Source organism: Ursus maritimus, unplaced genomic scaffold (genome assembly GCF_017311325.1).
Source record: "Ursus maritimus isolate PB19 unplaced genomic scaffold, ASM1731132v1 scaffold_15, whole genome shotgun sequence".
Taxonomy (NCBI): domain Eukaryota; kingdom Metazoa; phylum Chordata; class Mammalia; order Carnivora; family Ursidae; genus Ursus; species Ursus maritimus.
The window spans coordinates 3,228,785-3,251,236 of record NW_024423897.1 but is presented as its reverse complement, the minus strand read 5'-3'; the positions used below and the strand labels follow the sequence as shown (position 1 = coordinate 3,251,236).

The 22,452-nt window shown below is 47.4% G+C and overlaps 1 long non-coding RNA gene across 2 annotated transcripts in view; it reads left to right on the top strand.

Moving 5' to 3' along the window:
* LOC103664476 overlaps positions 1 to 21,812 on the top strand; it is a 62,367-nt gene extending 40,555 nt beyond the window's left edge. For both annotated transcript variants that reach the window (XR_569032.2, XR_005834818.1), the window contains exons 4-5: positions 8,585 to 8,769; positions 21,561 to 21,812. This is a non-coding gene — a long non-coding RNA (uncharacterized LOC103664476). The remainder of the gene's footprint in view (positions 1 to 8,584; positions 8,770 to 21,560) is intronic.
* The last annotated feature ends 640 nt before the right edge of the window (positions 21,813 to 22,452 follow it).

Here is a 22,452-nt window from a genome sequence, read left to right as displayed (position 1 = left end):
CCAGTTTTGGAGATTCAGGTAACGTTTGAGTTGAGTCCTTAAAGAAAGCGGGACTTACCTGGGCCAAAAATAGCTTTGGAGCAACGCCAAGGGCACCAGTGTATTGGTGGGGAGATTTCTTGGCTTCCAGCTCCCCATGTGCAGTAGATAGTGAACCCCCTGGAACCATGGTGTTCTGAAAATATGTGTGCACTGAGCAAGTCATTTCTTCTAGGACTTTTTTGTTGAGGGATGGGGTATGGGCAGCTGAGGAAGCAAGTATTTAGAAGAGACCAGGACTTGATCTAACACAATGCCAAAAGGAATGGGAACAACTAGAGCCAGATTTTCCCTGTGGTGCTTAGAGGAAACTAGCAGCTCTAGGAGCCAAGAGGGTGTCAGGCTGGGACTCAGGGGTGAAGAGTACACGAGATGGAGAGGCTTGGGCATTGCCACGGTTTCGGGTTTCAGGCAGAGTTGAGCCACATGGCCACATCACATCAGAGTTGCTGTTTTAACAGAATGTTTCAAGAGACTGACAGATCATAGGAGTGAAGGTTTTGTGTCCAGAGGGGAGGCCCCTCTAATTTTGGCAGATCCGGGAACAGCCCCTGCAGTAAACCAGTTTACTTGAAAGAAAATATACCCTCCCCTCATCTTGTGCACAACAAGCATGAAGTTTCTCAGTAAGATGAAGTTAATACCCTTTAGCGATATCAGTGCCAATGAATGTATGGAAATGTGCTCAACCTTGTCAGTAATCAGGGAAATGAAGAGCTGCGATTTCATGCTCATGCTGTTACATTGAATTCTCCAGTTTGTGCAGGATCCATTGAAATATAGGTTGTGTTCTTTCCTGCTGGACTGGAACCTGAGAGGGTATAGGCTGATGTTGTTGCAGCCATCTTGCCACCATGAGGGGAGAGCTTGTCTGAGAATGGAGCCATGCCAGAGGAAGGAGAGATTAGAGATGGAGAGAGAGGGAGAGACGGGGGCCTGCCAGAGCCATTGAATCTCTGGATCAAGTTGTCCCTGAGGCTGGGGCTCCCCTAGACTTTTCAGCTATGTGAACTAGGTTGGAGCTCAGATTTTCTATTGTCAGTAAGAGTTCTAGCTGACACAAGCATAGTGATGGAGGGAGAAAGGCTCATGGTATCTCTCACTTACTGAGTGTTCACTACACACTGTTCTAAGCACTTTGTGTGTCTTACTTCGTTTAACCCTCTCAAGAAGGCTCTGAGGTAAGGCACTCTAATCCTCCTTTTACAGGATGCGAGGAAACTGAGGCATATATAGCTAAAAAGCTCGCCCAAGGTCCCACAACCAAGCTTGGAGCTAGGCTTAGGTGGTCCAGCTCGCGAGCCCGTATTCTTAACCACGTCCTCACTGGCACCCTTGAGCACAAGTCAGGAAAGTTTGGTGCTTTCTCTGGGGCTGACTGAGGCTGCCTTGGCCTGCACGTTTGCGTATGCAAGTTCTGCCAGTGGGGTCCTGGACATTCAGTCTGTGAGGAGAACCCACAAGATGTTTTCAAATCCATTATCCTTCTCCATTGAGACGCTGCTGCTGATTCTCCATCCTGCAGGACAGTGAGATGGGATTAATTTGGTAATTAAATGTTTGTGGCTGGGGATGAATAAATTGTCCCTCCTCACTAGGAGATCTTGCCATCTCACTTTGAAGTTGGAGAAGCAAGTCGCCTGCTTGCTTGCTGTGACATTCACTTCCCCTTTGTAACTTCGTGTAATATATGCTGACCATATTTCCCCGGTTGTATTCTCTGGGAAGATGTTATTTACTGTCCCTAATGGCAGAGGGAAAAAAAAATTAGGTCATTGCCTCACACATCTTTCTTAAACCATCCTAGCACGTGCTTCGTTAGGCAAAGATGTATTTTCTGAAGAAGAGAAAACCAATCCTGTCTTTTTTCAGTTCTAGCGCGAATTTCCCCCCAGACTGCTGTGTTCTCGAATGTTTGCAGATAACATTCTGAAATGATGTCAGATATGTTCCTTATTCTTTTTTTCTTTTTTTTAAGGTTTTTTATTTACTTACTTGACAGAGATAGAGGGAGAGAGTAGCAGCAGGCAGAGGGAGAAGCAGACTCTCTGCTGAGCAGGGAGCCCGATGCGGGACTCGATCCCAGGACCCTGGGATCAAGACCCGAGCCCAGGGCAGATGCTCAACTGACTGAGCCACCCAGGAGCCCCGTTTCTTATTCTTTTATAAAGTGTGTGACTGCAGTCTCATGCTCAGCTGTGACATCACCGTATTTTAGGAAGTCCTGAAGTCATCTCGCCCCTGGAGCATTGACTCTATGCAGCTCTTCTCCCTCTTGCCATTGGAGGCCATCTCCAAGATGTGCAGGCAGCTAGCCTGCCCTTGCCCCGCCGGGGACATCTCCGACATGGCCACGGTTCGCACTGCACACTGCACACAGCCCGGGTGGACAGACTGGTGCAGGTGAACTCTTCTGAAAGCTGCCTATACTGGTGTTTTGTGGATGACGCTTTATAAGAAGAGTCGCTGGTCCACCTTGTTACTACCAAATTTATATCAATATAGAGTTAAACGTTTTGTTTTTGTGTTTGGTGGGGGGGAAATCATTTGAAATAATTTACTTAAAAAATACATGAGACATTGGAATGTGTTTTTTTCGACTCTTATTGTACCCTAAAATAGTGTAGAACTTCCATCACTTCTGAAAAAAAATCATGTTGCATGAAGATCAGTCATTCAAGTCCCTTTGGAATCCCACGTAACATTTATTCTCAAAATATTTTGCTCGGGGTGGGGGGGACACTGAGTGAGCATACATATGTAGGTTTTTGAGTCCAACAGAGGGGGTCAAATCCAAGGGCCTTACTTAGTAGCTGTGGGACTTTGGGCAAAATACTCCGTATCCCAAGCCTCAGTTTCCCTCCTCCGTAAAACAAGGAAAATAGTATCTCTGTGAAAGCGATGAATAGTAATATGAGTATCCGAGACATAAGAGGTACTCGTTGAGTGAAAGCAGCTTTAATTATTGCCCTCCTTTGTGGCTTCTTCCCTTAGGTGAGATCCCCACAGGAACTTAAATGTCGACATGACACTTAAGATGGGGAAGCAGGGGTAAGAGGTAGCATCACGCCCATGTATACTTTGTGCTAAGCAATACTTCACGAAAATGAGGACTCAGGAGCAAAACACAGTGAAAAGATGTTGGAAGCAATCACTTGCTTCCAGAAAGATCCTTCCTTGAGCTGTAAACTTTCCTGACTTATTTAAAACATGAGTGCATTTTCATGCCACTTTTGGGAATGTATTTCAGACATCTGGGGTCTGTTTTCCAGGGCATTGCCCTGGACCTAGAAGATCCTGGGCTTCTCTTGAAAAGCAGATTTAAGGTAGAAGCCAGGACATTACTGGTTCATAGGAGGAGACAGAAGAACAGAAGGGATTTAGAGGGAAGAGGGAAGAGAAGCGGACCTGGAGGAGGGGCAGCCTTGGAAAGCAGAAGCGTCTCTGAAGGAGACCCTGGAGGAGGATCTGTAGACGGGCGGGAGAGGGAGAGGAGAGGCCGGGAGAAAGGGGCCCTACGGCTGTGTGAGGAAGGCCGTACACAAATGGTTAAAATATTGCTTGCTTCTATTATATCGTGAAAAAAAGGGCAGTGACCAGAGCTGCCTGGATTAGGAAGAAAGGGTGTAATTCCATCTTGGGGCTTCTGGTGAGTTGAGCTTGTGGTTCTGTGGCTTATGATGTCACCAGAACCCCTGGCTGGAATTACAGCCTTTTAATTTACAACTTGGTAAGTGGGGAGGCCGAGGGTCCATCATGCCTGCTGGAAATGTGGTGAGGACCCAAGGGTCGAGGTTGGCTTGGGAGGTCAAGTTCTGGAGGCTGGCCCCTTCTGTCCTTAGTGGGTAGTCTTGGTGAAGCCACTTTTCCTGTTCTGTCCTCTGTTTCTTCTCTCCCTGTCTTCCCATCCCTCCCTCTTCATTTCCCCAAGTCGCACAGCTTGATTTTCCCATGATTTATTTTATAAAACACCCAAGTTAGCCAGATTCCTCTGGCCTTCCCTCACAATTCAAACCTTTCCATCTTAAAATGCACCCAAGAAAGGCTCGAATGTGACACCTCTGACTTTTGGAGGAAGAGCCCTACTGTGAATTGGGTGGCTCACTTCTGTCTTTTGTTCTGCCTCCGACCTCCCACTTTATGGTACAATGCGTCAAGGTCAGGAAGTGATGGTTGAACCTCAATAGAGTGACTGCTATGGCCGCCTCAGACATGGCGGCATGTTGCTACCACAGTGCCTTTGGTTATCCTCGTTCCTCAGCCTCCATTTATATTAACCGTAACAAAAGTTACCTGAATATTTCTTACTGGCAGGACATGCTAGGGTGAGATCTGGGGATCTAATAGAAGACAAGATAGAGGTGATTGCTGTTCTCATGAAGGCTTCACTTGCCTGCCTGACGTGGCCGTTTCGGGGTTGCAGAGATCTCGGAATTAGTATGTCTCAGCCCTTGTCTCCAAATCTGCTCCTCCTCAGGTGTTCCCCATTTAGTTTCTGCCACTAGCATTGCTTGGTTGCTCAAGCCATTGTTCTAGGAGTGTCCTGCCTAGTGCCTCCTTTTCCCTCATCCCCAACCTCCAGTCCAAGAGCTGGTCTTGTCCGTGGTATCTCCAAAATAGAACTATAGATCACCTTCCCCCCCCACTGAGATCATTTGATTCCACCAGCTCTTAACAATTGCAGCAGCACCCGAGTGGCACCTCCCCCCCTTTTTATTGTTCTTTCTAACCCAAGAGTTCTCCAAGTGGGGTCCCCTGGACCAGGAGCAGCCGCATCACGAGGGAACTGTTAGAAATCCATCTTCATGGGCCTCCCCCAACCTATTGCATCAGAATCTCCGGTGGTGGGGCCCAGCAATCTTGAGTTTAACAAACACCCTAGGTTATTTTGATACGAGCTCACATTTCACAGCATCGTCTGTCCATTTGCCAGTCAGGCAAGTCACTCAGAGCTTTTTATGCCTTCTCTTATTTACTCTCATTTTACAGGTGAAGGGACTGGGGTCTGAACTTGGAGAGTAGATTGGGTTGTATCACGTCCAAGCTGAAAACCCTGCCGAAGTTTCCCACTAACTTTTCCACAGCCTGTAAGATGCTATCCCATCTGAGCCCGGACATGCTAGAGAGCCCGGAGGCTCCCTCCCCAGCCTCCCATTGAACACTTTTCCTTGGACTCACTTGCTTTAAGACATTTTAATCTTTCATTTTCAGGAACACACAGTTCCCTTTTCAGCCTCAGGGCCTTTGCTCGTACTGTTCCCTGTGCCTAGAACAGTCACTGTCCCGTCCTTTACATGGCTAGCACCTTCACTTCATCATTCAGGCCCAGGAAAAGTGTCACCTCCTCAAAAAGATTGCCCCTGACTATCCTAAAATAGGTTTCTCTGGAATTCTCCATTTTTGTTCCTTTATATGTCTCTACACAGCATGTACAATTAGTAATAACTTCATTCATTCATTTTTTAAAAAATGTCTCCTCCACTGGGAGGTAAGCTCTTTGAAGGTAGGAGATATGTTTATTCACCACAAAATTCCTAGTGCCTACCATAGTCCAAAATACATAGTATGGAACAAATGAATGAGTGAATGAATGAATAAACGAACAAAAGTAGTCCAGATTATTTTGTTTTGTCAACAAAATCCTTTCTTGTCCTTAAGCTCTCAGGCCAAATGCTACCTTCTCCAGGGAGCCTTCCCTTGTTGCCCTTGCAAAATTAATTCTGTACTCTTCCAGGGTTCTGGACGACACCATCATGGAACTCATTTTCTTGTGACGCAGCGGGGGCAGTGGGAAGGCGAGAGTGTAGGCTTTGAGGCACAGAGACCTGAGTCCATAAAACGGCCTGTGTCACTTCCCGGCTGCTTGCCATCTTGTCTCTGAGTTCTCGCATTTGTAAGATGGAGAGTCTTTTCTGAGGATGGGGATCATGTGCCCAGCACAGGGCAGGCCCTTGAGAAGTGGTGGCTGTTACTGTTTCAGAGCTAGTTACTCACATAACTCTCTCCCTCAAGAGAGAATGAGAGAAGGAGCTCCTGGAGCACTGGCCTCAGCCTTGTTACCCGTGCTGGTTGAGGGTGGAGGCAGCGCGAGTCCTCTGCCCGCCCCTCCCCATGCACGCCCATGGCATGGTTTTGGTGGCCAGCCGGCCAGAGGACAGTGAGAAGGCTGTCTGTGTCTGTGGGTGAGCCTGGCCTATGACTCACAGGCAAAGGGAACACAACTGGTTTCAAAAGCAAGACCTATTTACTGATGGCCCCTCCAATGAACATCACAGATAGATGAGCCAAAAACGCAAAGACAACCGTGGGATCCTAGCTTGAGCCGAGTGTCCCATTTGCCACAGGAGGCCACCGAGTTGTTTTGCAACACCATTTGGAAAGGCCCAGCGGGCTTCTTTTCCACCCAAAACGTCTTCCTTCCAGCACTTGGCCTCGGCTGCGTGGGTGGCAGGGATGCTGGAGACTTTGGCTTCCTGGTAGGCCACCGGGTATCTGCCCTATCCTCACTGGGAGATTAGTGAAGTTTGCTTTTCTCTCACCGAGAATCCTGGCCTCTCAGGAGACGCTGATGACGGCCAGTCCCTTCTCCCTGCTGCGGACCGCTCTCTTCCCTGGCTCTTCCTGAGCTGCTCTGCCCAGTGCTGACCTCCGCCCGCACCCGTTGACCAGGGGACCCACCTCCAAGTGCCGTAGCATCTGTCATCTTGTGCTGAGTTCAGTTGCAGGGGGCACATTGAGGGCTTGGCTTCTTCTGGAAGCAGGACTTTGCCATTGGTCAGCTTCCTGAGTGCTGCCTGGCCACAGCACACGTTCGTGGGACTTCTGCCTCCAGGCCCCCCCTTAGTGTCTCCCACATTTGAGTCTTTTGGATCTTACCTTCGTGATTTCTGCCATAGTATGTTTGCAACTGATATTGTTACTTCATATTTTTCTTCGAATCGACTCACTGTTTAATATCAATAGACGTTTTACATGGATAATTTATACCTCTATCACAGATAGAAAACCAGTGTCAGTTGCCATTTAATAATAATAATAATAATAATAATAATAATAATAATAATACAAAGGTAAAAACCACTTTATTTCAGCTAGATCTTTCTGCCTGTCCTAGACTTGAGCTTGGCGCCTGCTTTCTCTCTGTTAAGAGGGAGAACAGAAAGTTTTAGAGATGTGTTAAAGTCGTATTCACATTAAACTGTGACCTTTTCCTTGATATAGAAAATTTGAAAGAGAATTGCGGACAAAGTCATTCCTTGATTTAATGTTATTTAAGACTGTGTGTGGGTACCACCAAAACCATTTTAGGTATAGTGATTTTAGTCAATAATACTGTGTTCTATATTTCAAAACTCCTAAGCCGCTAGATCGCAGATGGTCTTTCCACAATAGAGAAATGACAGTTATGTGCCCCGATAGAGATGTTAGCTAAAGCTACAGTGGTAATCGTATTGCATTATATAAATGTGCCAAATCACCATGTTGTGTATCTAAATGGATACAATACTCTATGTAAATTGTATCTAAGAAAACCCCTAATACTTACATAGCGAAGGCCTTAAGTGTTTTGCAGAGATTAACTCTGTTTTTTTTACAGCAACTCTATGATGTGATTATAATGACCCCCATTTCACAGATTAGGATATTGAGGCATCGAGAGGCTAACTTGCCTCTTCATAAAGCTTGCGAGTACTAGTGGAGGCAGAATTGGAACCTAGCTGTCCGATTCTAGAAGTCTTTTTTTTTTCTTAAGATTTTATTTATTTATTTGACACAGAGACAGCCAGTGAGAGAGGGAACATAAGCAGGGGGAGTGGGAGAGGAAGAAGCAGGCTCCCAGCAGAGGACCCTGTTGTGGGGCTCGATCCCAGAACACTGGGATCACGCCCTGAGCCGAAGGCAGACGCTTAACGACTGAGCCACCCAAGCGCCCCTGATTCTAGAAGTCTTGATCTCAAATGCTAGTCTCCGTGGCCTTTTGAAGTGGTCACTTGTCCCAGCACCGCGGGAGATGCCAGCCCTGTGAATGTTGCAGATAGGTTGTGAGGTCTCAGCTTTGAGCAAGTGGGGTCTGGCGTTGCTTCCTCCTGGGGCTGGGCGCTGTAGTGTTCTTGTGTCTTTAGGTCTCTTCGTTGAGTGCCTGCTGTGGGCGTGGCGCTGTGCTGGGCACGGGGTTGTGGACACAAGTGTCCCCAAGGCCTTACCCTCAGGGAACTCCAGTCAGGGGAGGGGAGCATGTTAATGGCACGGACACAACCGCGTGATGGAGTTCTATGATAGAGGGGAGCCGTGGGGTGAGATGGGCTGTACGTCCTTCCCTCAGGTTGGGTGGGGTTTGGAAAATGCCGTTTGAAATGAAGAAGGATGCAAAGGTTGTGCGGAGCACAGGGAAAGCTTGAGGAAAGGCCTAGGGCTGACCAGCCGGAAATGGGGAGGGCAGCCTGCTTCTCGACTCCCTTGAAGAGTGTAAGCCAGCCCCTGAAAATCCTGCGCAGCACTGCAGGGAAGAAGTTGTGCAGACTCTTCTCTGTCATTGATTTTTCAGAGGACACAGATCTGGGATTTGTGCATGGTGACCAGTGAAGACCTCTGGCTCAACAGAGAAAACATGGAGGCTTTGGTCCCCCGCCATTCCCCAGAGAACCACAGATGACTGCAGCCTCTGTCCCACTGTCACAACCTGTGACTCTGAGGTGCAAATTTGGCCGTGCCGGAGAGGTAATTTTAGGGGTAAGTTTGTTTATTTGAAACCCCACGCTGGCAATTGGGTCAGGTTTTTATGTGAGCATTTCGTGTTCGGCATATAAGGAAGTACTGCTCGTTAGCTGCTACAAATGTGCCCAAACCTCTCTCTCCAGAATAAACTCGTGCTTTGCAGATGAAATGAAACATACTGGGGCCACACTCAGAATAGAACGTCCTTGGCTGGGCGTTGTAATCCCTGGTGCGGCGCTGACAAGAACCCTGGAGCGGGAACGGCCGCACTCCATACTTGGAGCTCCTCACCGATTGCAGGAGGCTTCAGAACGCGGAGCTGAAGGGCCGTGATGAATGGCAGGCTGTGAACGTTTTGGGGGAGATGCAAATGCTCCCTGGACTATCTCAAGGACGCACATACTCACGGGCAGCATTTGATAAGCGGCGGTGGAGGGCTAGTTTTGGCGCAAGTGGGGAGGGAAAATAGTCGGAATTCAGACGGTCTAACCGGAGCATCCTCGGTTGTATCTCCACGGAAAGTGGAAATTATTTGGGAATCTGTTCAGGAAGCAGAGGCAGGTGGGAATCCGGACCACCTCTAATGCCCTGAAAGACAGTGGCTGTGTTGCCTAACCTTTCTAGACAACTGTGTCCTCTTTTTTTTTTTTTTCCTTATAAAATGAGGAGGCGAGGCCATTTGGGAAGCTTTCAGGCCACTTTCAGATTTTAAGTCCAGTGATTATCTGGGGACAGTAAGTAGGAATTGGCTGAGGTGGTTTTGCTGCATGTATTGGGCAGGTTATAGAGATACTGTGGGAGTTCATCAGCAGGACGTGAGTGCGCTCACAGGATCGAAAGCAAAGCTGAGTGCCTGAGTCATGCACGGGAGGGGAGCTGGGGCGATGCTGGGGAGCTGGGGAGCTGGGCTGGAATACTGTCTCCTGGGGCTTCAGTGATAAGTCCATCGAGCCTAACCTTTTTGGGTCTTGTATTACTCTACTTTAGCCGCAAAATTCCTGGGTGGGGGAGGGCCTAATTGACCTATCTTGGGTCCAGTATCCCCTCCTTGGGCAAGGGAACACAGGGTACCTGGAATCACGGGCCCATCAAGACTGTGTGCAGTGGGGGGTGGTCTGGGAGGGATGGGGCAAGAAGAGAAGGCGAAAGGAAAGTGCATTGTTACTAAAAAAAAGGGGGCATAGATACAGGACGGGCCGAAATCACAGATTTTCATTACTCTGACATAATGAATGAAAAGGAGATAATTTGGACTGTTACAATGCCTATCTTTAAGGTCCTATTTGAGCAAGGCAACTGCTCTTCTCAGCCCGATCCTATCAAACATCGGCTTTAATATCCCACCTGGCTGCGTAGAGACAAGTGTTTCTACGTGTGGCCCATGAGCTGGCCGTGGAAGGATCCTGGCTCTCGCAGCCGTTCGCCCGGTCCATCTATGAGCAGAGCTGAACACACAGGAGTAAGTGGAGCTGAAATGACTGCAGTGGTAATAGTGGGGTGTGTGTATTCGCAGTTTTGGAGTCATAACCACAATCGTTTGCGCATGTTCCTTGGACCAGAAGGAACAAAAGGAAGAGGAGGAATACGAAGGGAGTCGATAGCAAGCCCGAAACCCTTGGTTTACTTTATTCCTTTGCCCTCTTGGGTTAGGTGAGCAAGGGGAGCAAGTTATATTGTTAAATTTCCACTAAGTACTGTTCTTACTACATACTGGCAGTGGAGAAACAGCTTCGAGCAGCCTTTTCCAAAGCTGTTCTATGGGATCTAGGCTTTGAGAGTCTCAAAACAAACAAACAAACAAACAAACAACAACAAATAAAAAACCCAAAACCTAAAAAACAACAACAAAAAAGGAAAAAAAGAAGAAAAAGAATGTTTTGTAGTCAATAGCCTTGGAATAAATTGAAAATTATATTGTCTTTTGATTATTCATGGTATGCATTGGCACTGATAAGTCCTGCAGCATACAAGCCTGTTTAATTTAGTCTAATTGGCATTTCCCAAATGTTCTTGACCATGCAGATTTTAAAATAATACCTATTACCAGGTACCATCTTTGGCTTTGAGAAATGCTCACAGTGCCCTTGTACTTGCATTGATCAGGAACGTGTGGGGTCATTGGTTACCTCTTCATCTTCTTGGCACATAGAGATTTCTATACAGTGACTTCAGAGACCATGTTTACTTGTATTCGATAATTCTAAAGCAAGCCTGGGGCCTCAAAACATACTTACATGTTGCTCCAGATTTTCTGTGACAAGGTTCATTTACCCTCCCACCGAATGTTTGTCAGATGCCAAGATGCAGTGTTCTAGGAGGCACAGTTGGAAGCAGAGAAATGAATAATGGATGGGTGCCTCCTTAAAGAGCCTCTGGGCTCCCGGGGCAAGAGTGCATGCAAACAGATCACAAAAAAGAGGTAGGAGCAAAGACCATGAAAAGATGCTCTGTGCCAGCTCTGGGAGGGGCTTGGTGTCTTAGACGCCTGCTAAGACACACAAATTTGGTACATGGTACCTAAAGCCCAGCGACTCTGCTCTATGGGTGTTATGTTCCCTTTTTACAGTTAGGAGAACTGAAGTTTAGAGAGGTCTGTCTCTTGCCTGATTATGTGTGTGAATGATGGGAGACAAGGTTCGAACTGGCTCTATCTGACTCTGAAGCCCAGGGTCTTCCCCAAACACCCCACATTGCTGCCATTTACTCACCAGATTTCCCATATCCCAACACCAGGTCATTTCATAGACTGTCAAATATTAGAGGGGGCTCAACTTGAAATGAGTATTGTCTCAGAAAACCTGAGCCGCGGTCTTTGTCATGGGAATTGAGAGGAGGGCAACTTTCACCTCTAAAAAAAGTGAAGTCTAATTGTGTGACCGATTCATAAATGCCCTCATCAGGAGTAAAAATATTGCTGCAGACAAGCTAAAGTATAGCTGCTGAGCCTGGCCTCCTCTTCCCCAAAGGTAAACCGTGTGATCAGTTCGGGATGTATCCCTCCAAGCCTTTCTCAGTGTATTATTTAGGTACAAACGGATGTAATAGGGGAAGTATTCCACTGAGTGAATTATCTTGCACATTTTTTTTCACTTAACAGTATATTTGGAGCTCTTTCCATGCTAGAACACAACACTTTTTTTTTAACAACTTTTCCTTGTGAAGCAGTAACTTTTTTTAAAAAAGATTTATTTATTTGAGAGAGAAAGAGAGAGAGAGCGCAAGCAGGGGGAGGGTCAGAGGGAGAGGATCTTCAAGCAGACTCCCTGCTGAGCACGGAGCCCTACGCAGGGCTCCATCCCTGGACCCTGACGTCATGACCTGAACCAATGCCAAGAGTTGGCCGCTTAACCAACTCAGCCACCCAGGAGCCCCTGAAAAGATAACTTCTTATTTTGAAATATAAAAGTTGCATAATAGAATGAATAGTTCAAAGAATCTTTAAATACCTTTTAATGTTTTGCCCTATCTGCTATCTGTCTGTGTATATATAATGTATATACACACGTGTTATATGTGTAATGTGGTTTTCTTTTCTGAATCATTTGAGGGGAAGCAGTGTACATTATGCTCCTTTCCCCCTAAATACTTCACTGTATATTTCCTAAGAGTAGAGATATTCTCCTAAATAGCCATAGTCCTTATCAGTGTCTCTAAATTTAATATTGATATGCTGCTTTTAGGCAGCCTATCGTCTATATTCCATTTTTTGTCAGTTAGTTTTCCATTTTTTTGTCAATAATGCCCTTTGTCGTATTTCTCCCTGCGATCTAGGCTGCCATCTAGGATCAGATATTGTCCTAGTCGTCATGTCTATTTGTTCTTTTATTAAGATGGAACATTTTTTCCAGTCTTTCTTTGCGTTTTATGATATTGACACTTTTGAAGAATACAAGGCACCTTTTTACGAAATGGACTGTTTCTTTTTTGGGGTTTTCTAATGTTCTGCCCTGACTAGATTGACGAGTGGATGCAAGGCTTGCATTCTCAGCCGGGATATTGTAGAGGCGGTGAGTCCTTCTCAGGGTGCCGCGTCGGCGCACGCGGTGCCCGCCCCTTGTTGGTGATGTTCATTCTGATCGCCTGGTCAAGGGGTTGTCCCATTTGTCTCCCATGAAGTTACTGTTTTTTTCCCCTTGCAACTAATATGCATTCTGTTGGGAGACACTTAAGACTCTGCAGGCAGTCTGCTCCTCATCAGTATCTCTCCCCAGATTTAGCATCCATTGATGATGCTAGCCCGAGCCAGTCTGTATTATGATGGTGGCAAAATGATGATTATCCAGCTGTAACAATCCCTCCACATACACCCGTGGGCTTGGCATTCTGCTGTAAGCCAGGGCCCTCCTTTCCCCCCCCCTCTGTATTTGTTTCCCTCTTTACTGTGGACTCACGGGTTCTAATTTTTTAATGGCCTCTAATTTGTTACTATCCTTAATTATTTTGGTGCTCAAATTGTCTCCCATTTGCCCGGTGGAAGTCCCTTCCTGTGTCCTTGTGACATGTACTCATCATTTTTTTTTAGTACTTTTTTACTTTCTGGCATTACAGAATGTTCCAGGCTCATCTTGTACCTACCCCGTCTCAACCCCAGAGTGAGCCATTTCTCCAAGGAGCTCTGGTTTCTTTTAATAGGGAATGGAGACCAAGCTCTGCACACTGACATGCTCCTTGCCATGCAGATTCTAGCTCCTATATTCTTTTTACTCACTGCCTGGTATTTCACAGAAGGGCTGCATAGTAGCTTATTTATCTGTTGCCCTATTGATGGATGTTTAGGTTGCTTCCCGTTTGTCCCTATTTCAAGCAACTCTCAATGCATAGTCTTGTCAGTGCTCTTGGTGCATTTGTAGAAGGAGTAGCTCTCCAAGGGTGAGTGACAAGAAGTGGAATTTGCTTGCTCGTGAGGTGTGTATGTTTACCATTTTACTACATACAGCCAGTTTATTCTCCACAGTGGCTCCACCAGCGTAGTGCCCAATAAACAGGATATGAACATCTTTATTTTTCCACACCCTTTCTGATGTCTGGTATTGCTCAATATTTTGTTTTTACACAATTTCAATGATGAAAAGTGTTCTCGTATTGTCTTAATGTTCATTTTCCTGATTGTGAGGGCGAGCGTCTCTCATGTGTTGACTGGCCATTTGCTTTCTCATCGGGGGAAATAGAGAAAGCTTTATGAGGGATATAACAGTCGAGCCAGACTTCACTAGAGGAGAAGGCTTTTAGGAGGTAGGCAAGACAGAGAAGCTGTTTCAGACGTAGGAAACAACAGAGCAAACCACAGAGTCGTTAGGGCCAACTGGTCGTAGACTTTGGATCCCCCACTTTCCTGGGGTGGAGCCTGCTAGTTCATCCCAGTGCCGCCAGGTTCATGGTCATCCCTATGACAAGCTTTGGAAGAGATGGGAGGGCAGCTCCCCGGCCTTCTATTTTAAGGTCATTTTAGAATTCACACACACCTTCCTTGTCTGAGTGAAATTTAACTGGGGCTGAGGTAGCCAGATGTTTTTCTTAGGTGGTAAAACCAATCGCGCTCACCAAAAATCAGATCAAGTGAGGGCACAGCTGATGGAGGAAGGAATACAGGCTAGATGACCTGTGGTGGGAAACAGATTGGTTGTTCAGTGATATCAAGCAAACCAAACACCACCCAGAAATGACAGGGGGAAACCCAACACGATGTGTGTGTAGGATCAGGACTGAATGAAAGGCTAGCTTTTCATCGTGGCCCAGTGGCTGGAGGCTTGGAGGAAAAGCAAGAGAGTGTCGAAGAAAGAACATCTTGCCGTGATCATTTTGCTGTCTGTACATACGTCAGATCATTATGTTATACACCTGAAACCGATACCATGTTGTGTGTCAGTTAGGTCTCGATAAAGCTGGACCAAAAAACTTAACTTAAAAAAAGAGAGAGAGAGAACAGTGATGGTGTTCTGCCAAGAGACGGGTGCGGGGTAATTTAATAAGGGTTAGGCAAGACTTCTTTCATAGAAAGAGGGGCTTCTGTGGGAGGAAGGGCAAGGGGAAGGGATTTCATCTGGAGTGTGAGGGATTCAAGTGGGACACTTGGAACCGCTGGGAACGATCTCAACTATCGAAGTGATTTGTCGGGGGAGTTTGTGGAAGGTCCTCTTCCTCTTTGATAAAGACATAGATTCTCTTCCACTGGAATGATTTGAGGCATCGTGTGTGAAAGCCCCCCAGGCCTGGCTTCTCTGCCCAGCCAGGGTCTTTGTGGGTGACTTCAGGTGTAGTGCCTGTGGGCAGGCGTGAGGTTACTGCTCACACACCCGCGGACTTTCTCTGTCAAGGAGAGGAGAGGGGCCTACCCAGCAGGACCTGAAGCTTTCACAGGGTAAATGGCTTTTGGGACTGCAGATGTACTTGGGAAAATGGCACAGCAATTTTTTTTTTTCCTAATTGGTATCTCAACTTACTTCTAACAATACCACGATATAGGGATTTTTATTCTTTTTTCCCCAACATTTTAGTATGGCAAATTTTAAACTCGCAGAAAGTTGAAGGTCCAGTATGAACACTGCTGTATTTATCGCCTAGATTCAACAATTTTGTCTCTATTGCCTTTGTCTCGATATGAGTTTGTGTATCTGCGTGTCTGTTAGAGCCATACGTACATGCATTTGTGTTTCTATACTTTTTTTTTCTCTTGGCTGAATCTTTCTAAAGCAAGTTGCAAACATTGTGACACTTCACCTGTTTACGGGAGAGAGAAACCACACCTCTTCGAATGGAGAGAATTTACTCTCATGACTTAATGAGGCATAAAGTTATAACCAGGTAACTGAAGGAATAGGAAGAGAGCTCTAAGGAGTCATGGAGGAGGCCATTTCAGGAAGCAGGTACCATCTTTACGGCTGGTGGCATAAAGGTGAAAGGCTGGGATTATTAAACTAGAAGCTAGAGGGGAGGCGACTTGGCCAGCGCTGGCTTCTGAGCTGTGGGGCTGGGACTCAGAGCTCTGAAAAGGAAAGAAGTGCTGCCGCTAGGGTGAGGAAGCATCGCTGAGGGCAGAGCAGGAACAGGAAGCAGACAGGAGGGAGCAAATCCCTTCTTCCGCCTTCAGCCTTGCAGGCTCTCTCTCTCTAGCGCCCCCTTTTGGCAGAGCCTATCATAGGGTTTGCAGAGTCCCAGACCCAGCATCAGGGGCCAAGTATAGAAGAGTGAGTCTGGAGTCAAGAGAGAACATTTTGCTAACAGGCACAGACCTTAAATACCTTAGCGTGTATCTCCTAAATTCAGAAGGCACTCCTACCTATACACAGTATCATTAGCATGCCTAAGAAACAGCAATTTCCTAATATCTAATGTACAATCCATGTTACAGTTTCCCCATTAGTCTCCCGAATGGTTTTATGGCTGTGATTTTAATCTTTTAGGGAGTAGAATCCAATCAGGATTCCTGCACTGCATTTGCTCCATATACTTTGGTCTCAGTCTAGAGCAGTCTACTGCCTCCCTCTCCTTTTAAAAATTACTCTGATGAGAGGCTAGGCTGACTGAGTTGTACAAAGTATTTCTTCATCGTGTTTCTTTACCTATTCTTCTGTCCCCAGTATTTCCTGTATCCTAGAAGTTAAGTCTGAAGGCTTGATTGGATTCATTCATTTTGGTCTGGAATACTTCATGGGGGTGTTGTGTTCTTCATTGCAATATCTATTTTAGCATATGAATTCTAGTGTCGTCTTTTAAGACACTTATTAACTTCAGATACACTTGTATCCTAGGGAGCAAAAGGGGAGGAGGACAACCATTTTCATCGTGGCAGATGCTGTTATTAGTTCTGGTAGAACTTGGCCTTACCTCCCCCCTCCCCCGCCCCCACCACACCCCTTGAATGAGCCCTCCCTGGCCATCCTCCTGCGTCATCTGGAGATGTTCTGTACTATGTACTGGAACTTCTGCTCGCTGAGACTGGGTTTTATCCCCGAGCATCCTGTGTTGCAATCCTTTGGGTTCCCCACATGACCTGCCAATGTGAGTGGCATCACCACTTCCCTGCGCGTGCCGGGCTTGGCTCTCTGCTGCCCCTGAGCGCTCGGCTGCAGAGCCAGTTTGCTAATTACCTGTGAAAGGAAAGTTTTCTCTTCTTTTCTTGCCTACAGTTGATTCTTTGTGAGTTCCTCTGGGGGCTACCTTGCCAGCCCCGCACTATGTCATACCCTGCCTCTTCTGTGGACATGACTTTCTCACCACAGATTCTGGACTCTCTCAGCATTCCTCATGTTCTCTCTGCCTTGTCATTCACCACTTGGGATCTTGGCCATCCTGACCTCTCTTTGGCATCACCAAACAGAGCCTTCACCCACAGCTTTGGATCCTCTTTCTGGGTTCTATTTTCATCAAATCCAGTTTGCCTTCCCATGTGCACGAGTGGAAAGGTCAGGCATGCTTGTTCTGAGCCAAGTCATAGGATCGGAGTTTTAGGTTTACTTCTTTAACCCTAAAGGGTTCCAGGTATAGTGAGGTTTTGAGGAAGACCAGATGTAAGAAAACCAGGAGTTCAAGTTAAAGGAGAGACGGCACCTGACCCCCAGTTTCTGCGAGGTAGGAATGATGGTGAACTGGAGAGGCCATGGGAGAAATAGGCGTAGCCTCCGTGTAGCTTCTCCTGTCAAGAGATGAAGTATTTAGGTAACCCTTGAATCTGACTGACGTGTTTTGCTTCAACCAATGAGACATTAATAAAAGGCATGTAGGCAGAGGCTTGAAAAATGCTTGCGTATTGGGGCTTGCCCTCTTCCCTGATGGGAGAACATGGAGCTAGCCTGCTGCACAGGCCATGCAGAAGAGAACTGAGGTATCCCATCCCACACCTGTCAGCTTCTGACCACAGCCATGTGTGTGAGCCTAGGCGAGACCAGCTGAAGGAACACTGAGTTGGGCCCACTCCAAATTGCAGATACTCGTAGCTCATAAGTGAGTATTGTTTCATGCCGCTAAGATTTGGGGTGGTTTCTTACACAGGAAGGACAAACTAGTGCATGCACTATGGGATGGGGGCAGCGCCCGCTCAGCGCCGGCCTAGAGTTGCCATGCCAGAATATGGGCCCAGGATCGTCATATCTTCCAGTTTTCCGGAGAAGAGAAAAATTCAGGATTAGTTTCATGTGAAGTGTTCTAACTTTTAAATTGGCTTCAGTGTTTGCCCCACATCATTCTTGATCCAGGGGAAGTGGTCATTTGAGGGGGGACACATGAGCCAGCAGTATTCTCTAGGGACCCATGGCTGAGGGCTGGAATGGGAGCAAAGGCATCTTGGCCTGCCTTGGAGCACTGAGTCAGTAACAGACGTTTGTGGCAGGAAGAGGATGCCTCTGAAAAGATCCCTGAGAAGGGCATTTCTTCTGCTTATTCTTTGAGACTCAAACAAAATGCCATCTCCTGTGAGCTTCTCTACCACGTAGTTCATTCCTCCATCAGGGCACATAAATCCTGTGCCCTTCCCCCACCATCTGCCTCCCTCACTGGACTTGGGGGAGCTTCTGGAGGGCCGTATCTGGGGGACTTATTTACCTTCCCACCCTAACGGCCAGGCTGGCGCATGTTGAAGGAACAGGTGACTTGGTGGATGCCTGGAATGTTCTTGTGTGCCCCTCCTCTCTTCGGGGCAGGCTGCATCTTGTCACTGTCCCAGTCACTGAAGCCTTGCATCAGAGTGAATCATTGAGCACAAATGTTCATCTAGCTAAGGAACTCTAGAAAATGGAATTTTCTTACATTTTTGTCAGTTTATGGAAAAGCAACAAATAAGCCAAAAACAAACCCCAAACCAAACACAAAGGTCCTCCCCACGTCAAGTGTGTCAGAGGTTAAGCCCCAGAGATGGAGTGTCGAGCTGGCTCTTGGCCTGGGGAGAGTATTAGCCTCCTTGGGGTCTTGGAGCTGGTACAATCACAGGGCAGGTGATGCGGGCCTCTGAGTGAGGCGATTTACCCCGCGTGGGGACTGCAGCATTCTGTGGGGCCTGTGTAATCCGAGCCAGCCCAAACATCTGGCTGATTATGGAAGATAAAGCCTCCCCTAATTCCTCGTGCTCCCATTGAGAGAGCGAGTGCACACTTTTTCCATTTTCATTTACATATTTGACATCTCATAGTCCCAGACGCGGCGTGATCAGGGTAGGCCAGAAAAACTTTGTGTGAAGGTCATCAGAGACCCTCAGGGGAAGCCTGGGGAGAAACAAATGTGCCTGGCCGGGCCTCCTTCTCCTTTCTGCAGTAGTCCCCTCTACCCAGCTGGTGGAGGGCTGCTTTGACTCTGCGGCGCGGGGACTGGAGCCCGGCTGGGAGGCGCACAGCTTTCCTCTCTCCACTAGGGGGTGGGGGAGTTTGGATGTCCAGCTAGGAGGCTGCCGGCCTTAAGCTCAACTGGACTAGGAAACCAAGCGGCTCAGAGCACGAGTGAGCCGCAGGGACCCGATGAGGTTGAGGCCTTTTGATGAGTTGCTTGTTGGAGGCAGGTCTGGTTCCTGGGGAAGAGTGGGCTATTTTGGGTCTGGCTCAGGTTGGCCCAAGGCAGGCCAGTGAGGGCAGCTACTCTAGGCTGTGACTCCTGCAGCCCCGACCTCCGGGCTAGCCTCCATCAGTGACGGCTCTGTCCCTTGCATAGACCAGCCCTAAAAGGTGACTGTGAGCTGGGTGGAGGGCACAGGGATGGGCTTCCTCTTCTTCCCCATACCCTGCAGTGTGGGGCCTGAGGCTTTCCCATGGCAGGGCAGTCAGGGTGCCAGGAAGGAAGCCTGCTGCCATTGAGAGAGTATTTCCCCAGCCTCCTGCTAACTGCCTGAATGCCCTGCATTCGAAGAAATTTTGTTCCTTTGAGTCAAGGTGTGGGTGCTTCCCTGTGGTGTCTTTTAAAAATGCATCTCTCTCTGAGAGAAGGAATATGTTAACAAAGGGCGGCATAGTTGCCTTAGAATGAGTGAATTTATCACATTTCCTGCACCTCCCCCCTGCCCCCCTGCCAGGGCCCCTTACTGTAAAGAGGGCCAGAGGGAGCTGAAGGGAGGGAAGGACAAAGACCAGAGCCTGGGGGGCCAACCACATTAGGAGATCTGGGACAAGTAGGGAAGAGTGATGTAGAGGCCTCTTGGCAGTCTTCTAGGGAGGGAAAAGATGGAGTAGACAGAGAATTTTTGGAATGCAGGAGGGAGCTGAAGCATGAAGGGCTGGGACATTGACAAAAGCATTCCGTAATTTAACCTCATGCTGCCTTTCTGTCAGAGCTCCTGGAATTCTGAGCCGAATGTTTTGTTTCTCACCCTTCCCAACGTCCCCGTCGCTTGTCACTTGCTGAGGGATTGACTGAAAGCTTGAAATGCAAACTCAAGTGAGTTCATTTTCCAAGTCTGGCTTTTCTTGTTGGTAAAATGGAGAGAACTCCACTCATCTTTATGCACAGAAGCATCCAAGCATAGCATCTGCGAGGAAATACTCGTTTCCTGATGCCATAGAAGAAAATCTAGGGCGCCTCCCTTTACCCCTAATATGGAGGAGTACTACAAATAAGAAGGCTGCCCTCTCTGGGAGGTTGCAATAAGGGGTCTGGTGAGAGTGGGAGGCCAGGAAGATGCTGACTTCAGCTGGTCAGTCGCCCATCCAGTTGGACCGGTTGTTGCCATCAGCTGAGAGTAGAGAAGAAGGGCCAGATTTGGCTTCTGGATTTTCAGAGAAGTGCCTCAACTTTAAGATTTAATTAGGTGGGCTACATGTAGACCCAGGTTGTAAGGACACAAGAATTAAAGAAAAAAAATTCCCCAAACTAAAATAGACAAGCAATATACAAACACCTCTTTCAGTGATTTACACCCAAATAGTTTCAGAAAACCAAAATCTACTATAAGTATAAAAAGCACACAACGTAAAAATGCATGGCATTTCTCCCTGGGACAAGCACGATGTCTGTTTTTCTATGTGCAGGCAGGCCTTTCCCACCCTGTGGCCCACGTGGTCTCCCCTGCTCCTTCTTCATGGAAGGAAGAGAAGGGTTGAAAGATCTATGGATCATCCCTCCTTCATTTAGGAGACCTTGGGGTGAACTCACAGAACACAACAGGACAACCTATGTAAAGACAGATGTGAGAGTGAAGAGGAGCTGGGGTGACACAGGAGAGCCTGCCGGGGGTAGACTTGTATGCAGACCCTTGAGCCTTAAAGTCCCGTGCTGTTTCTGAAGACGAGCCACACATCTGGCTCTGAGCGCAGCGGTGGCCAAAGCAAAGACGGAAATAGGGTCTTTAAGAGACCTCACACTGTCCAGCACCCGGACCCAAGCCAGCTCACTTAGCAGAAGCACAGTTCTTGCTGGAACCAAACATCTGGCTGATTATGGAAGAGTAGAAGTTTCTCCCCCGGGCTCTCATGGAGAAAACACTGTGTGAGGAAGTCGAGGACCTCTTTTCCACAGCTCTGTAATGCACGGAGCAGGGAGTTTTATACATGTCACCAAAAAATTCCCTCATGGAGGCAGATGCCAGGTAAGCAAGGCCTTTCCAATGAAAACGATCACACCAGAACCCAAGACACTCTGACCCAAACATTGAGCTTTTTCATGGTTGGATTTTGCCCAAAGGTAAAATTTAGAAAATGTGGAGCAGTAACTTGCAAGGTGTGTCCTGTGGGATAATAATACGCATGATGTGAAAAAGGTTAAGCAAAGGTAAGCAGGCTATTTTTGTAGCTGCGAACCCTCTCAGAACCTTTCCTGGCCTGATGCACTTAGACCTCTCCGTTTGCAGTCTGTCCAAAACCTATTTAACTGCTTAACTCTGTGTGTGTCTGTAGGACGTTGGGCATCCAGCGGAAGGGGGAAGCCTGAAAACAAAGAAAACTCCCCAAAGGCCAGGAGTGAGAGCTGCATCGCCTTGTTCCCCAACTACACCCCTGCCTCAGACTTGTGTTTGCAAGGGAAGCTTGTGCGGTGTCACCTTGGGAAGTGCTCGTCTCTCTGAAGCAATGTTTCGTGGCTTGGCTGTAATTGTCCTGGGAAATGGAAATAAATAATCTAAATAAATTTATAACTACTTTAACAATGAATTTTCAACTAAGCCCTATCTGAAATGATCTTGCATCTCTGCAGTGGTGAACCGGCCCACCGCCCTCTGGCCATCTAGCTCTGGGTGGGTGGGTGGGGGTATGGACCACCGCAGGCTTTTCCATGAATCCTCTGTGCATTCAGGGTCTCGCCCCGGAGACGGTAGGGGAGTTGGCAGAGAAGAGTCAGTAGTTATTCTGTGGCCCGGCCTTGGACTATCGCAGTCCTGGGTTTGGCATGCCCGGTGACGAGCTGACTCATTTGCTCCGGACTGGCATGGCGTGTGAGGCAGGGAGGACGTGGAAAGACGTTCAGAGTCAAAACCTGATAGTGCTTGCCCCTACTGGGTATCAGCTCGGAAATGAACATTATTCCCAATTTCTTAAACTGCCCAGCGCGTCCACTTCTTTTTCTCCTTTGTTTACGTCTTTTTTTGTCTTCTTCAGGGGGAGATTTGCAGATGGGATCCTTCAGGTTGTATGACAGGGGATCAGGTTCATATCCTATCAGATCTTCAGCATTCCCCCAGTTTGGTGGCCAAATGTTTGGAAATGTTTGCTTTCCAAAGGCAGCCATTCATTTCTCTCTTTATGCAGCAAACATATCTTCGGTGCTGACCATATGCAAAGCTCGAGCAAGCAG